Source organism: Ostrea edulis, chromosome 3 (genome assembly GCF_947568905.1).
Source record: "Ostrea edulis chromosome 3, xbOstEdul1.1, whole genome shotgun sequence".
In the NCBI taxonomy this organism is placed as follows: domain Eukaryota; kingdom Metazoa; phylum Mollusca; class Bivalvia; order Ostreida; family Ostreidae; genus Ostrea; species Ostrea edulis.
Genome location: NC_079166.1, coordinates 12,022,626 through 12,030,520, shown reverse-complemented (window position 1 = coordinate 12,030,520; position 7,895 = coordinate 12,022,626). Strand labels below are relative to the sequence as shown.

The following is a 7,895-nucleotide window of genomic DNA, read 5'->3' as shown; positions in this document are numbered from 1 at the left end:
GACCCTTCTATTATTCTATTGTTGATTTTTCACTTTTCTTATTATTATTATTATTATTCTTTTTTTTTCTCCTTACCGATTTTTGTGCAGAAGATTTCTCGGAGATGGATGGATCAATTTGCTTCAAATTTTCAGGATTGATGCATTGCCATTTGAAGTTTGTACTGCCGTTTCAATTTTTGAAAAATCACTTCCGGTTGGAAGTTATCCCCCTTTTATCGATTTTCAGATGACCATTTTGTCCAGACAAAAACTCAAAAACGATAAAAGCTAGAGTGCTGAAATTTTCAGTGATGTTAGACGACATGTTGTAGTTGTGCACCTGGTTTTCAAAATTTCCGGAAGTGCCTAGTATGGAAGCTCGGTAGGGGTCGAAAATGGAGTTTAAAAAAGTGTCTCATTTTTCTCCACGTTTTAAATCATAACTTTTTACTCGTAAATATTTTGCTTAGACATATATAACAAAAGTTGTACAGTTTATTGAGATCTTTCGTGCCATATCAAGAAATGGGCCCATAGGCCTCATGGCTCGCCTGAACCATTGAGTTTCTGTTACAATGATTAACTTTTTTCTCACGAAACTTTTGATAAGACATGTAGAATAAAAGTTGTTCAGGTTTGCAAGATCTATCTAATGATATCAAAAAATAGGCCTCCGGGCGTCATGGCTCGCCTGAACAGTCGAATTTGTATCACAATTAATAACATTAATAACTTTTTTCTCGAGAAACTTTTGACAAGACATTTGAACAAAAGTTGTTCAGTTTCGCAAGGGTTAACTAACGATGTTAATAAATAGGCCTGCGGGTCTCATGGCTCACCTGAACAGTTGGGTTATTGTTGCAATCTATAACATTTTTGTCAAGAAACTTTTAATAAGACATCTTGAACAAAAGTTGTTCAGTTTTGCAAGATCTTTCGAACAACATCATGAAAAAGGCCAACGGGCCTCATGGCTCGCCTGAACAGTTTGATCAGTGTCACAATTACTAACTTTTTTCTCGAGAATCTTTTGATAGGACATGTAGAACAAAAGTTGTTCAGTTTTGCAAGATCTTTCAAACGATATCAAGAAAAAGGCCCACGGGCCTTATGACTCGCCTTAACAGTGATAAATGTCGCATAACGTTATACTCGTAAATATTTTTTTTAGACATATATAACAAAAGTTGTACAGTTTATTGAGATTTTTCGTGCCGTATCAAGAAATGGGCCTATGGGCCTCATGGCTCGCCTGAACCATTGAATTTCTGTTACAATGATTAACTTTTTCCTCACGAAACTTTTGATAAGACATGTAGAATAAAAGTTGTTCAGTTTTGCAAGATCTATCTAATGATATCAAAAAATAGGCCTGCGGGCGTCATGGCTCGCCTGAACAGTCGAATTTGTATCACAATTAATAACATTAATAACTTTTTTCTCGAGAAACTTTTGATAAGACATGTAGAACAAAAGTTGTTCAGATTCGCAAGCGTTACTAACGATGTTAAGAATAAGGCCTGCGGGTCTCATGGTTCACCTGAACAGTTGGGTTATTGTTGTAATCTATAACATTTTAGTCAAGAAACTTTTAATAAGACATCTAGAGCAAAAGTTGTTCAGTTTTGCAAGATGTTTCAAACAACATCATGAAAAAGGTGAACGGGCCTCATGGCTCGCCTGAAGAGTTTGATTAGTGTCACAATCAATAGCTTTTTTCTGGAGAAACTTTTGATAAAACATGTAGACCAAAAGTTGTTCAGGTTTGCAAGATCTTTTAAACGATGTCAAGAAAAAGGCCCACGGGCCTTATGACTCGCCTTAACAGTCTGATAAATGTCACAATCAATAACTTTTTTCTTAAGAAAATTTCCATAGGACATGTAGAACAAAATTTGTTCAGTTTTGCGAGATATATCTAGAATGATATAAAAAAATAGGCCTCCGGGCGGCATGACTCGCCTGATCAGTCGAATCTGTATCGCAGTAAATAACATTATTAACTTTTTTCTCGAAAAAAAAGCTGACCCCTTTAATTAGTTGCCGAGAGGTAGAGAGAGTCTTTAATTCATAACATTTAAATGATCAATATTTGTAAAACATTACCAAAGCTAAATTGTACGTCTAGACAATATATTTGTATCATTATTTGAAAATGTCAGTCAAATTCTTATCTAATCACATCTAAATTTGGACGGAAGACCCACTCGTTGCTCGCAACGAGATCGAATCTAGTTCTTATTCTTATTTCATTTCTTTATCATTTAAGAGGTGAACATCACTTTTTAACTGTTCATGGTTAATATGAACAGATTTGGATTTGAGGCAAATTCTGTGAATCACACTAGATTTAGTGTAGTTGTAGTGCTAGGTGTATTTATATGTAGTTTTTGTTGTTTTGTTATCATTCTCTGGTAATATTATGTAATTCTTTATGTTTGTCCTAAAGAAGGGACAGGCCGTCCCGAAAAGAACATGACCCACAATATGCCATTTTTGGCCTACCAAATTTGGAAAAATTAAAGAACACTTTAGAATAAATCTAAGATTATATTTTTTATCCATAACATGAGCCAAGTTGTATTGCGCAATCGTGTCCTCACACCGGATGTTTAAAGCACTCAAGTAAATGCCCAAACCTACCGCAGTTTCACGTTTTCCGGGAAAATCGCATAAATTTGCCAACTTCAGTCTATAAATTCACATGGGCCGCATTACTCACGACTCAATTTTGTAAACTAAAATTAAAATGCAAAGTTAGATTAACACTTTCCATCAAAAAAATTAACTCGTAAGCAATGCGGCCATGTCGAAAAAAAAATAATAATAATAACGAAAATGTCGTCTGGAAACGTCAGATTCCAAGGAAGTCAATACATACACCTAACACAGTTGATACGACTCAAAAAGAAACAGCAAAGAGGTGAGTTTTTATGTTCTTATATATTTTTTTAAAATAAAAAATCAATATCTAAACGAGTAAATATGAGAGTCATGGCCTATGGTAAAAAGGTACAGGGGGTGGGGTGGGGGGGGGGGGGGGTAACGTGTATGTTTGATTCCGAAGTCCGTTCCGATGGCTTTAAAAGTACCGATTTCCCTACCTTTTGTTACTTTAAAAATGATATTGTTCGAAACAGAATGAATGTTCGAATCAAACGTACAGTACAAACTTATTCGGCCATACGGAATACCCTAGTTAGAATAATCTGTGTCTCGGGACAGGCCCTCACCACAATCGGTGCCGTAGGACATTATCATTTTAACGATAGAACATTCTCTCTAGGAATACCCCAGTAAACATTTCAATTAAACAGGCCCAGCATGTACACATGTATTACGCATGGAGATGTGTGATATATATTCAGACAGTATGATCTATCGTATGAATTTGTCCATTGGTTCTCATAATTTTTACAAATTATGTAGATCTACGTTTAATTAATATAGGCTACAGTTCAAAGTTTCTTATAAAATATTAAGTCTGTCAATCATAACTGTAAAGTTGTAGCAACGTGTTACATTAACAAATGTCCGAATATTAATTACGACAATGTCAAACACGGCTGTAAGCTCCATCTATTTTACATTTGTACTTGAACGCACAATATTCATACATCGAACGGAGATAAATTTATTGTTTTGTTTTCAACTTCAACTATTTAAGTTCGTAAATTCATAAGTCCCTTGTATATACGTGGAAAGACACCTACAAAAACACACAGAAAGTTTATTTTTAATGAAGTAGTTAATTTAAATACATATCAAAATATATCTTGTTAAATAATATTTGACATAACTTGTGTTGAAATGTAGAGTATTCTCTTAATTATATTTACTTTTTTTCGGTTGAAGGGCAATAACTCTAAATGGAAAACAGTTTACTAGTGGAGGATCCTAGTTTTTTTCTTTCGTTTTGTTTTATATATACACACGAAAATCAAACGCTTTAATTGATTTTAGAATTTTTATTTTGTGCTATAGACAAAATTGATATTGAAAAGATATGTTTTAAATGTTAGGAAAAAAAATCTATAAAGGGGAAACGGCAAACCCCCACCCCCCGAAAATGTATTACAATACTACTGATAATTTTTCTATTATTTATATTATTTCATGTATGGAGATGTGCATGGTTTTTGCACCAGTTTTCTTTTTGGATTAGGAAAATGGTTTACTTTTTCCTTAAAAAAGGACTTTGGAAGGGTCCATTAAACAGACCCAGGTTGGGAGATTTCAGGCTCTCATGGACTTAAACGAGGGGGTTATTTATATTCGGTCTTTCCTACCCCGGGATAGGAAAGACCGAATATAAATAACTTCCTCGTTTCCACAGAAATTTACATGGACTACATAATAGAAATAAATTAACCATGTAATATACATTGTTGTAAACCCCATGACATTAATCAACAAAACATTTGAAGATGCACATTTTCAGTTTATTAGTGGAAAAAAAAATAATTCCAAGTTTTTGAATACAATTTATTAATTGATTCACCAAGCATTAATTAACAAGTTAATTGATTTATAATTAGATTTTAGGAAAAATAACCTAGGCTAATGGGTTTTAACATGAAGATAAGATTTTCATCCAACCCAAATTGTATATTTTAATTACATGTATACGACATAAATATTCCAGATATGCCAAGGAGTGGTCCCTAATTATTTCTCTGCTTCAACTGTCCATGGAGAGTAAAACCAAAACACAGATCCAGGATTTCAAAGAAATATAGGTCAGTGATCACCACTCTGATAGGGAGGGCACCATCTGATCATGATTTTCTGTGCAATATATGCCAGAGTGTGTGTGTTGCTCCCATATTAAACAGAAGAATATCAAGTTGGTTAGGCAACAGATTCAAGACAGTCCAGCACCACCAGCAGCAGCAGCAGTTCTTCCAATTAGTCCCCCTTCTGTATCACTCCCATCCCCATGTACATCAAGAGGGCACACTTCATGCTGTATCTGCGAGTGACCAGGTCCAAAGTTAGTTGTAGTACCAGTAGGAGTAAGGCATGAAATCTTCATTTCAAAAGAGGCCATCATTCGCTTCTGTACAAATCACCTACAACAAGACATAGAAGAACTTGAACCTAGTGCCGACAACACCATGTTCAACAAAACAGAAGTGACATAATTAATCAAACAAGTTTTTGAGAGCTGAAGTTTTGAGAAAAGAGAAAATAAGTTGGATTTTGACAACAGTGAAAGTCTAACAGTCCTGGGAACCCCTAAAGCTGCTTTTGAGGACTTCCTGGCATATGTAAACCTGTAGAATATGGAAACTTGTGCTAGATAAAAGCTTTATAACCTTTCTACCAGTGATGTATTTGTTGACAATAAAAAGGGTATTTGATTTTAGCAGAATGACTTATTATGAACTACTAGTATTATCATTATGATACTTAACTGGCAAATAACAAACAACAAACATGATTTGTAAATGTTACTTCCTGTATAGATCTACATGATGCTTCTATTTTGGGAACATTATGAAAATAGGCCAATTTAGATTATTTCTCATTCTGTGGCATTTACAAGCATGTATACATTACATGTAAATGCAATATAATCCAAACAATTTAAAACTACAGTGCCTTAGGATATATCCTATTTCAAATATGTATCTAGATGTAATTCTATTCAAATCTATATTAATGCCTGGAAGATTTTTAGATCACAGCTCATGAATTACGTTCTGTCAGTCAATAATGTATTGCACAAACATTTAAAAAAAATTGTTGGTTGAAAGACCTCAGTATATTTACATGATTAATACGTATAGGAATATACAATTATTGATCAAGATAAATACAGTAAAATTTATACAGTATCATTTCTCAAATCGTATTTTCAGAGTCAATAATATACTGACTCTGATCCCCTATATCGGTGTTGTGTTGTTATTATTCACGCTATGAAATCTACATGTACATGTAACAAAAAGATCATTTGATACTTACTATTAGGTGTCTACAGTAATTTTCCTTTAATCAGGTTTCACAGCAAATGCTCGTTGAACGTGTAATTCCGAGTAAATTCGAATTGAACATGTTTTGACGAGACGCGGTGTCAACTTATTTCGTTACCATTGCTTTCGATACTCGGTCGTTTTAATACTCAAAAAAAAAAAAAGAAAAAAAAAGAAAAAGAAAGAAAACAAAAAACCCCAAAACTATGGAATATCATATGAAACAGAATTGTTCCAATGATTCACTTCTTTCACCATGTAGATAAACTACATACTATATTTATTCTTCTTATTTCAGTATTTTAAAATTCAAGTAAAAATAATTTAAAAGTAAAGTTCAACAATCATGGCTTTGAACATCATTTCCAAAATATTTCTTATTTCTATTTCCCAAATTTGGTCAAAAATGCTTATTATGATCATTGAATAAGCCATTCTAGCTATTTGAGTGCATATAACTTGATATATTCAGAGATTTATAGGTTCATGTACATTGTACATGGTCATTGGAGGTTTATTGTTGTGACGTGTATCCCGAAATGTTAATTTTTTAACATTAAATACCACAATATTCAACGTCATATTAACAAAAAAGTATAGAATATATGAAAAAAAGAAAAACATTTCTAGAAAGCCTATATCCCGAAGATTATTATATACAGAAATTATCAATATCCCAGGCTAGGCCATTTTTCATGGTTCGTGGGTCATGTTCTTTGACATTCTGGTTGTTGGTCATTTAGTGACTGAAAGTGCTCAACTACTGAGACCAAAAAGAAATACACATATGTGTGTGTGTTTCCATTTTCCCGACCATACTAAACTTTTTGCTGCCAACCCTAATTAAAATAAAAATCTGTAATTTTCAAATTGGAATATTCTTTGTGTAAAATGTTTGAAAAAGTAATTACAATGTATAAAGACATGTATTCGAAGTGTATCAAATACTATGATTTCAAATAAAATAGATATGTACAATGAAATACAATTCTTTACCTACTTGCCCTACATAATTTTTGGGGAGTGAAATAGGAAACACACATATACTTTATTCTGGTGCCACGTGAGATATTTAGGCTGATATTACAGTCCATATACTATAACCCTAAATACTACATCCCTCCTTCCTTCATTTGTTGTCCTGGCTATGCAGACATATAATTCTGGTGAGTTCACCAATGTGTATGATATATATGTTTAAAATTAAAATACAAAGGAGAAACTTTTGAGCTTTACTGTACATGCATAATATACTTAGTGAGATTTTCTTGAGTAATTATATCAACTGACAGTTATGAAATGATACAAATGTTGATGTATCCAAAGTAATCACAATTTATGCATCAATCTCTAGAGATGTAAGTGTAGCTCCCCCACCTCACTTTTGAGGACCCAGTTTTCTGAACATGTATTTATAGTGTATTACAATACAAAGCGTGTTATGTTTACATGCAAAGATCGAATTCTTGTCTGATCACTTGTGGTGGTGAATGATAGTAAAAATGCAAGTTTGTTAAAATCATGCCCCCTAGGGTAGGATGGGGCCACTATAGGGGATCAAAGTTTTACATGCGAATATTATGGGAAAATCTTTAAATATGGGTCAAGGTAACTCAGGTGAGCGATGTGGCCCATGGGCCTCTTGTTAATCAATACCCCCTCTTTAAACATGCTTATATGTAGTGATAAATGATTACTGAACATCATAGAACTTATAGATATATTATGTACATACACCAGTATTTCATTTACAGATGTCTGCTGCTACACATACATGATGCCTGATGATGGAAACGCACACCCCACTCAAGACGATTTTCCGCAATGAAAGGAGACAGTCACTTAATTCAGAACTCCATTGCTTTCTTTGTTTACGTTCACCATCAGGGAGGTTGAGAAATATAATTACAAATGTTGCTCTTCCAGAAAGTAACA

The 7,895-nt window shown here is 33.6% G+C and overlaps 1 long non-coding RNA gene across 1 annotated transcript; it reads right to left on the bottom strand.

Moving 5' to 3' along the window:
• Positions 1-4,408: 4,408 nt before the first annotated feature.
• On the bottom strand, positions 4,409-6,669 carry LOC125667725 (uncharacterized). The gene is made up of 2 exons (XR_007367333.2): positions 5,953-6,669; positions 4,409-5,054 (listed from the first exon to the last, which is right to left on the bottom strand). It is a non-coding gene; the product is annotated as an uncharacterized LOC125667725 (long non-coding RNA).
• Between the last annotated feature and the right edge of the window lie 1,226 nt (positions 6,670-7,895).